Source organism: Lutra lutra, chromosome 5, assembly GCF_902655055.1.
Source record: "Lutra lutra chromosome 5, mLutLut1.2, whole genome shotgun sequence".
Lineage (NCBI taxonomy): Eukaryota > Metazoa > Chordata > Mammalia > Carnivora > Mustelidae > Lutra > Lutra lutra.
The window spans coordinates 59,179,946-59,190,823 of record NC_062282.1 but is presented as its reverse complement, the minus strand read 5'-3'; positions in this window follow the sequence as shown (position 1 = coordinate 59,190,823).

Sequence of the window (10,878 nt, the reverse complement as noted above, 5' to 3'; positions counted from 1 at the left end):
AACAATGAATGTTGATGAGGATGTGGAGAAAGGGGAACCCTCCTACACTGTTAGTGGGAATGCAAGCTGTGCAACCACTCTGGCAAAAACTATGGAGATTCTTCAAAAAGTTGAAAATAGAACTACCCTATGACCCAGCAATTGCACTACTAGGTATCTACCCAAAGGATACAAAAATATGATTTGAAGGGGCATATGCACCCTAATGTGTACAGCAGCAATGTCCACAATAGCCAAACTATGGAAAGAGCACAGATGCCCGTCAATAGATGAATGGATAAAGATGTGGTATGTGTATATACGTATGCACACGCACACACACACACACACGAACAATGTGTATACACATATGCACACACTGTATACATACACACATATGTGCATACACATACACATACACACAGGAATATTACTCAGCCATCAAAAAGAATGAAATCTTGCCATTTGCAATGATGTGGATGGAACTAGAGAGTACTATGCTAAGCAATATAAGTCAATCATAGGAAGAAAAATACTGTAAGATTTCACTCATATGTGGAATTTAAGACACAAAACAAAGGAACATAGGGGAAGGGAGGGGAAAATAAGACAAAAACCAGAGAGGGAGGCAAACCATAAGAGACTCTTAGGGAACAAACTGAAGGTTGCTAGAGGGGAGGTGGGTGGAGGGATGGGATAACTGGATAGTGGGCATTAAGGAGGGCACTTGAAATTATGAGCACTGGGTATTGTATGTAACTGATGAATCACTGAATTCTACGTCTTTTTTTTTTTAATATTTTACTTATTTATTTGACATGGTGGCAGGGAGAGAGAGAGCAAGCACAAGCAGGGGGAGCGACAGGCAGGGGATAAGCAGCTCCCCACTGATCAGGGAGCCTGATGCAGGGCTTGATCCCAGGACCCCAGGATTAGGACTTGAGCCAAAGGCAGATGTTTAACCAACTGAGCCACGCAGGCGCCCCCTGAATTCGATCTCTGAAAATGATAATACACTTTGCTAATTACATTGAATTCAATTTTTTTTTTTAATGGAAGAAACAGACCCTCACACAAGGGAGCCTCATGGGGAAGCCAAATCCGCATAGCATTTGGCTTTGAAAACCAAAAAACTATGTGAGTTCTTACAACATGCAGGACTTAAAGCCTGGGACTTTAAAAGTCAGCAGGCTTGGGTCTGGGAGAGCCTAGACTGTGAAAGAACCTGGGTCCCCACGGTTAAAGAGAAAGTATTAAAAATAGTCCACAGAGAGTCAGTATAGAAGGATCAGTTTGAAAAATGCCTGGGGCATACAGGAAGGAGACTTATTCACTAGTTGTGAATAAGTGACAAATGTCACTAGCATTTGTTCAGAAAGGCAGGGCAGGGATCACGGAGCGACTTCTTCAGGAATAAGAAATGTGCCAGGTGCCATTTTCCTCCCCAGCCCCCAAACATAAACACACAGCCACCTGCAGTAACCGGCAAGGTGCCAGCATTCACTACCTAACTTGCTTACACAGCACCCCCACACCCCCATACCTCCAGCTGGGCCTGCCTCAGTCCCAGCACTTTAAACCCTGCCCCCTTCAGAAGACTGAAACAAATCCTGTGAACACTGTGTCTCCCTAATGTACATTCTGTGGGGTCTCAATCCTGGCAGCGGCTGGTTACCTTCTGTGGAGGATGCATACACCTTCTTAAACTGAGCTTGCTACCCACTACTTTCAAGAGCAGGTAACACATAGATACAGAGTTAGACAAAATGAGATGGAGCAAGGGATCATAAAAGAATAAGACCAAAAAAAAAAAAAAAAAAAAAGAGAGAGAGAGACCTAGGTGAAATGGAAATTAGTATCTCAGAGAATTTAAAGTAATGATCATAAAAGATACTCCCAAGGGGCATCTGGGTGGCTCATGTCATGATCTCAGGGTCCTGGGATCAAGCATCGCATCAGGCTCTCTGCTCAGCAGGAAACCTGCTGCCCCCTTTCTCTCTCTGCCTGCCTCTCTGCCTACTTGTGACCGTGCTCTCTCTAATAAAAAAAAAAAAAAAAAAAAAAAAAAAAAGATACTCCCAAGTCCTGAGAGAGAGATTGGAGGATATCAATGAGACAGTTAGAGAGATAAAGAACTAATCAGAGATGAATACAATAATTGAAATTAAAAATACATCAGATAAAATAAATAGCAGACTAGAGGAAGCAGAACAACAAAAAAATCAATGACCTAGAAGAAAGAGTAATGGAAAGTAAACAAGCTGAGAGGGTGAGAGGAAAAAAAGATTATGCAAAATGAGAGTAGATTTAAGGAACTCAGTGACTCTATCAAGTACAGCATTCATATTATAGGGATTCCAAAAGAGAGAAAAAGGGAGCAGAAAAATTATTTGAAGAAATAATAGCTGAAAATCTCCCAAACCTGGGAAAGAAAAACTCTGATCCAAGAGGCAGAAAGATACCCCCAACAAAGTCAACCCCAGGTCTACACCAAGACACATAGTAATTAAGATGGCAAAGAATTTTAAAAGCAGTAAGAGAAATGAGGACAGTTACATACAAGGGAAACCCCATAAGCCTATCAGATTTTTCAGCAGAAACTGCAGGCCAGAAGGGAGTGGTAGGATGCATTTAAAGTGTTGGGGATAAAAATCTGCAGCCAAGAATACTCTATCCAGCAGGGCTATCATTAAAATAGAAGGGAAGATAAAGAGTTTCTCAGCCTAACAAAAGTTAAAGAGTTCATTACCACTAAACCAGCCCTAACCTAACAAGAAATATTAAAGGGAACTCTGAGTAGAATGGAAAGACCATAAGTAAAAGTAAGAAAGGTACCCTTCCAGCATCCTCCGTGATTGTGCTTCCTGCATGAAGGTTATGGACAAGATGGTGCCGCCAGTGCAGGTCTCCCCACTAATCAAGGTTACCTGAAACCTCTGGCAGAAGAGGAGAGAAGGATAGCTGCTGAGGAGGAAAAGCAGGAGGATGAACAGAAACACATTGAGAGAGAAACTGGTAGAAGCCCAAGATGACAACATACTAAAGTGAGCCTGCCTTTCTCTGGAATGGTGTGGATGAATAAAGCTTTCTGTGTTGTTGGGGGGGGGGGGGCGCTGGGTGGGTAAAGAAAGTTAGAAAGCACAAAAGCAGTAAAATAAGTATATCTGCAAAAATTAGTCAAGGGATTCACAAAACAAAAGGGTATGAATTATGATACCACATACCTAAAATGTGGGAAAGAGAGTAAAGAATAGGTTCAAACTTCAGCAACCATCAACTTAATATAGGAGTAGATGTTATATACAGACCTATAGTTAACCACAAATGAAAATACAGTAACAGATAAGCAAAAAATAAAGAGAAAGGAATCAAAGCATAACACTCAAGAAAGCCAATTTATAGTAAGAAAAGAAAGCAAAGAAAGGAATAAAGAACTACAAAAACGACCACACAAGTAACAAAATGGCAATAAGTACATACCAATCAATAATTACTTTGAATGTAAATGTGCTAAATGCTCCAACCAAAGACACATGGTGACAGGAGGGATAAAAAAAACAAAAACAAAAACAAAACAAAACAAACAAAAAAACCAAGACCCATCCAAATGCTGCCTAGGAGAGATTCATTTCAGATGTAAAGCCACATGCAGATTGAAAGTGAGGGGATGGAGAGGGCACCTGGGTGGCTCAGTCATTTAGTGCCTGCCTTCTGCTCAGGTCATGATCCCAGGGTCCAGGGATCAGGCTCCCTGCTGGGTGAGAAGTTTGCTTCTCCCTCTTCTACTCCCCCTGCTTGTGTTCCCTCTCTCACTGTGTCTCTTTCTGTCAAATAAATAAATAATCTCAAAAAGATAAAAAAATAAAAAAGTGAGAAGATGGGAGAAATATTTACAATGCAAACTGATGTGAAAAGAAAGCCAGGGCAGCAATACTTGTATCACACAAAATAGACTTTAAAACAAAGAACATAACATGAGACAAAGAAGGACACTATATAATAATGAAGAAAATAATCCAACAAGAAATAATTATAAATATTTATGGACCCAACATGGGAGCACCCAAACCCATAAAATAGTTAATAACAAACATAAAAATATCTGATAGTAATGCAATAATAGTAGGAGACCTTCACACCCAGCTGACATCAATGGACAGATCACCTAAACAGAAATCAGAAAGGAAAGCATAGCTTTCAATGACACATAATGGACCTGGTGGATTTAACAGATATATTCAGAACATTCCACACTAAAACAACAGAATTCATATTCTTTAAGCTCACATAAACCCTCCCCAGAATAGATCACATATCAGGCCACAAAACAGGTCTCAACAAATTAAAAAAAAAAAAAAATCAAAATCCTATAGTGCACCTTTTCTGACCACAATACAGTAAGACTAGAGATAACTCACAGGGAAAAAAATCTGGAAAGAGCACAAATACATGGAGGTTAAACAACATGCTACTAAACAACGAATGAGTCAGCCAGGAAATAAAAGAAATCAAAAAACATATGGAGACAAAAGAAAATAAAAACACAATGGTCCAAAATCTTTGGAATGTAGCAAAAGTGGTTCTAAGAGGGAAGTTTATAAGCAATACAGGCCTACCTCAAGAAGAAAACTTTCAAATAAATAACCTAACCTTACACATAAAGGAGCTAGAAAAAGAAGAAATAAATCCCCAAGCCTTCAGCTTGAGTCAGTCCCCTATGGGCCTCCTTGCTGAGCATCTCCCTCTGTCTGCTCTGCCTACTGCTCCCCTTGTTTGTGTGCTCTCTGACAAATAAAAGCTTAAATAAATAAATAAATCCCAAAACCAGCAGAAGGAAGGATAATAATAAACATTAGAGCAAAAATAACAAAAAATAGAAACTAAAAACATAGATCAATGAAACCAGGATCTGGTTCTTTGAAAAGATCAACAAAACTGATAAACCTCTACCCAGATTCATCAAAACAAGACCCAAATAAAATCACAAATGCAGGAAGAGAAATAGGATCTGACATCAAAGAATTACAGAAGATTACAAGAGAATACTATTAAGAATTATATGCCAACAAACTGGATAACTTAGAAGAAATGAAAAAATTTCTAGGAACACATAACATATCAAAACTGAAGAAGGAAGAAACAGGAAATTTGAACAGATTGCTAGCCAGCAAAGAAATTGAGTCAGTAATAAAAAACAAAAACAAGGGGGAGGAGTCAAGATGGCGGAGAAGTAGCAGGCTGAGACTACTTCGGGTAGCGGGAGATCAGCTAAATAGCTTATCTAAAGATTGCAAACACCTATAAATCCAACGGGAGATTGAAGAGAAGAAGAACAGCAATTCTAGAAACAGGAAATCAACCACTATCTGAAAGGTAGGTCTGGCGGAAAAGTGAATCCAAAGCGACGGGAAGATAGACCGCGGGGGGAGGGGCCGGCTCCCGGCGAGCGGTGGAGCAACGGAGCAAAATCAGGACTTTTAAAAGTCTGTTCCGCTGAGGGACATCACTCCAGAGGCTTAACCGGGGTGAAGCCCAGGCGGGGTCAGCGCGGCCTCAGGTCCCGCAGGGTCACAGAAGGATCGGGGGTGTCTGAGTGTCACAGAGCTTACCGGTATTAGAACGGGGAAGCCGGCTACAGAGACAGAGCCGAGGAGTGACTCTCAGCTCGGGGTTGCCTTGAACTGGTCGCAGGCTCGGTCAGCTCGGAGCGCGGCCAGAGGCCAGGGTGACGGGAGTCATTGGGCGCTGTTCTCTGGGGGCGCACTGAGGAGTGGGGCCCCGGGCTCTCAGCTCCTCCGGGCTGGAGACCGGGAGGCCGCCATCTTCATTCCCGTCCTCCGGGACTCTACGGAAAGCGCTCAGGGAACAAAAGCTCCCGAAAGCAAACCCAAGCAGATTACGCAGGCGGCCGGGTAAGGGCAGTGCAACTCCACCTGGGGCAAAGACGCTTGAGAATCACTACAACAGGCCCCTCCCCCAGAAGATCAACGGGAAACCCAGACAGGACCAAGTTCCCCTACCGAGGAGTGCAATTTCAATACCAAGGAGAGCGGCGGAATTCCAGAGGAGAAGAAAGCAAAGCACGGAACTCATGGCTTTCTCCCCATGATTTTTTAGCCTTGCAGTTAATTTAATTTTTTTTCTTTTTCAATTTTTTTTTCTTTTTCTCTTCTTCTGCTAATTTTTTTTAACTTACACCGTTTTCTTTTTTAACGTTTTTTAAATAGTTTATCTAATATATATATATTTTTTCCCTCTTTTTATATTTTTTCTCTATCGGCTTTCTTTTTTTTAATAGTTTCTTTTTTTTTTTTCTTTCTGAACCCCTTTTTATCCTCTTTCTCCCCCCTCACAATTTGGGATCTCTTCTGATTTGGCTAAAGCATATTTTCCTGGGGTTGTTGCCACCCTTTTAGTATTTTACTTGCTCCTTCATAAACTCTTATCTGGACAAAATGACAAGGCGGAAAAATTCACAACAAAAAAAAAAAGAACAAGAGGCAGTACCAAAGGCTAGGGACCTAATCAATACAGACATTGGTAATATGTCAGCTATAGAGTTCAGAATGACGATTCTCAAGGTTCTAGCCGGGCTTGAAAAAGGCATGGAAGATATTAAAGCAACCCTCTCGAGAGATATAAAAGCCCTTCCTGGAGAAATAAAAGAACTAAAATCTAACCAAGTTGAAATCAAAAAAGCTATTAATGAGGTGCAATCAAAAATGGAGGCTCTCACTGCTAGGATAAATGAGGCAGAAGAAAGAATTAGCGATATAGAAGACCAAATGACAGAGAATAAAGAAGCTGAGCAAAAGAGGGACAAACAGCTACTGGACCACGAGGGGAGAATTCGAGAGATAAGTGACACCATAAGACGAAACAACATTAGAATCATTGGGATTCCAGAAGAAGAGGAAACAGAGAGGGAAGCAGAAGGTATACTGGAGAGAATTATTGGAGAGAATTTCCCCAATATGGCAAAGGGAACAAGCATCAAAATTCAGGAGGTTCAGAGAACCCCCCTCAAAATCAATAAGAATAGGTCCACACCCCGTCACCTAATAGTAAAATTTACAAGTCTTAGTGACAAAGAAAAGATCCTGAAAGCAGCCCGGGAAAAGAAGTCTGTAACGTACAATGGTAAAAATATTAGATTGGCAACAGACTTATCCACAGAGACCTGGCAGGCCAGAAAGAGCTGGCATGATATATTCAGAGTACTAAATGAGAAAAACATGCAGCCAAGAATACTATATCCAGCTAGGCTATCATTGAAAATAGAAGGAGAGATTAAAAGCTTCCAGGACAAACAAAAACTGAAAGAATTTGCAAATACCAAACCAGCTCTACAGGAAATATTGAAAGGGGTCCTCTAAGCAAAGAGAGACCCTAAAAGTAGTAGATCAGAAAGAAACAGAGACAATATACAATAACAGTCACCTTACAGGCAATACAATGGCACTAAATTCATATCTCTCAATACTTACCCTGAATGTTAATGGGCTAAATGCCCCAATCAAAAGACACAGGGTATCAGAATGGATAAAAAAACAAAACCCATCTATATGTTGCCTACAAGAAACTCATCTTAAACCCGAAGACACCTCCAGGTTTAAAGTGAGGGGGTGGAAAAGAATTTACCATGCTAATGGACATCAGAAGAAAGCAGGAGTGGCAATCCTTATATCAGATCAATTAGATTTTAAGCCAAAGACTATAATAAGAGATGAGGAAGGACACTATATCATACTCAAAGGAACTGTCCAACAAGAAGATCTAACAATTTTAAATATCTATGCCCCTAAGGTGGGAGCAGCCAACTATATAAACCAATTAATAACAAAATCAAAGAAACACATCGACAAGAATACAATAATAGTAGGGGATTTTAACACTCACCTCACTGAAATGGACAGATCATCCAAGCAAAAGATCAACAAGGAAATCAAGGCCTTAAATGACACACTGGACCAGATGGACATCACAGATATATTCAGAACATTTCATCCCAAAGCAACAGAATACACATTCTTCTCTAGTGCACATGGAACATTCTCCAGAATAGATCACATTCTTGGTCCTAAATCAAGTCTCAACCGGTATCAAAAGATTGGGATCATTCCCTGCATATTTTCAGACCACAATGCTCTAAAGCTAGAACTCAATCACAAGAGGAAATTTGGAAAGAACCCAAATACATGGAGACTAAACAGCATCCTTCTAAAGAATGAATGGGTCAACCAGGAAATTAAAGAAGAATTGAAAAAATTCATGGAAACAAATGATAATGAAAACACAACGGTTCAGAATCTGTGGGACACAACAAAGGCAGTCCTGAGAGGAAAATATATAGCGGTACAAGCCTTTCTCAAGAAACAAGAAAGGTCTCAGGTACACAACCTAACCCTACACCTAAAGGAGCTGGAGAAAGAACAAGAAAGAAACCCTAAACCCAGCAGGAGAAGAGAAATCATAAAGATCAGAGCAGAAATCAATGAAATAGAAACCAAAAAAACAATAGAACAAATCAACGAAACTAGGAGCTGGTTCTTTGAAAGAATTAATAAGATTGATAAACCCCTTGCCAGACTTATCAAAAAGAAAAGAGAAAGGACCCAAATCAATAAAATCATGAATGAAAGAGGAGAGATCACAACGAACACCAAAGAAATACAGACAATTATAACAACATACTATGAACACCTCTATGCCAACAAATTTGACAATCTGGAAGAAATGGATGCATTCCTAGAGACATATAAACTACCACAACTGAACCAGGAAGAAATAGAAAGCCTGAACAGACCCATAACCAGTAAGGAGATTGAAACGGTCATCAAAAATCTCCAAACAAACAAAAGCCCAGGGCCAGACGGCTTCCCGGGGGAATTCTACCAAACATTTAAAGAAGAACTAATTCCTATTCTCCTGAAACTGTTCCAAAAAATAGAAATAGAAGGAAAACTTCCAAACTCATTTTATGAGGCCAGCATCACCTTGATCCCAAACCAGACAAGGATCCCAACAAAAAAGAGAACTACAGACCAATATCCTTGATGAACACAGATGCAAAAATTCTCGCCAAAATACTAGCCAATAGGATTCAACAGTACATTAAAAGGATTATTCACCACGACCAAGTGGGATTTATTCCAGGGCTGCAAGGTTGGTTCAACATCCGCAAATCAATCAATGTGATACAACACATTAATAAAAGAAAGAACAAGAACCATATGATACTCTCCATAGATGCTGAAAAAGCATTTGACAAAGTACAGCATCCCTTCCTGATCAAAACTCTTCAAAGTGTAGGGATAGACGGCACATACCTCAATATTATCAAAGCCATCTATGAAAAACCCACCGCAAATATCATTCTCAATGGAGAAAAACTGAAAGCTTTTCCGCTAAGGTCAGGAACACGGCAGGGATGTCCGTTATCACCACTGCTATTCAACATAGTACTAGAAGTCCTAGCCTCAGCAGTCAGACAACAAAAGGAAATTAAAGGCATCCAAATCGGCAAAGAAGAAGTCAAACTATCACTCTTCGCAGATGATATGATACTATATGTGGAAAACCCAAAAGACTCCACTCCAAAACTGCTAGAACTTGTACAGGAATTCAGTTAAGTGTCAGGATATAAAATCAATGCACAGAAATCAGTTGCATTTCTCTACACCAACAACAAGACAGAAGAAAGAGAAATTAAGGAGTCCATCCCATTTACAATTGCACCCAAAACTATAAGATACCTAGGAATAAACCTAACCAAAGAGACTAAGAATCTATACTCAGAAAACTATAAAGTACTCCTGAAAGAAATTGAGGAAGACACAAAGAAATGGAAAAATGTTCCATGCTCCTGGATTGGAAGAATAAATATTGTGAAAATGTCTATGCTACCTAAAGCAATCTACACATTTAATGCAATTCCTATCAAAGTACCATCCATTTTTTTCAAAGAAATGGAACAAATAATCCTAAAATTTATATGGAACCAGAAAAGACCTCGAATAGCCAAAGGAATATTGAAAAAGAAAGCCAAAGTTGGTGGCATCACAATTCCGGACTTCAAACTCTATTACAAAGCTGTCATCATCAAGACAGCATGGTACTGGCACAAAAACAGACACATAGCTCAATGGAACAGAATAGAGAACCCAGAAATGGACCCTCAACTCTATGGTCAACTCATCTTCGACAAAGCAGGAAAGAATGTCCAATGGAAAAAAGACAGCCTCTTCAATAAATGGTGTTGGGAAAATTGGACAGCCACATGCAGAAAAATGAAATTGGATCATTTCCTTACACCACACACGAAAATACTCAAAATGGATGAAGGATCTCAATGTGAGAAAGGAATCCATCTAAATCCTCGAGGAGAACACAGGCAGCAACCTCTTCGACCTCAGCCGCAGCAACATCTTCCTAGGAACATCACCAAAGGCAAGGGAAGCAAGGGCAAAAATGAACTTTTGGGATTTTATCAAGATCAAAAGCTTTTGCACAGCAAAGGAAACAGTTAACAAAACCAAAAGACAACTGACAGAATGGGAGAAGATATTTGCAAACGACATATCAGATAAAGGGCTAGTGTCCAAAATCTATAAAGAACTTAGCAAACTCAACACCCAAAGAACAAATAATCCAATCAAGAAATGGGCAGAGGACATGAACAGACATTTCTGCAAAGAAGACATCCAGATGGCCAACAGACACATGTAAAAGTGCTCCATATCACTCGGCATCAGGGAAATACAAATCAAAACCACCATGAGATATCACCTCACACCAGTCAGAATGGCTAAAATTAACAAGTCAGGAAATGACAGATGCTGGCGAGGATGCGGAGAAAGGGGAACCCTCCTACACTGTTGGTGGGAATGCAAGCTGGTG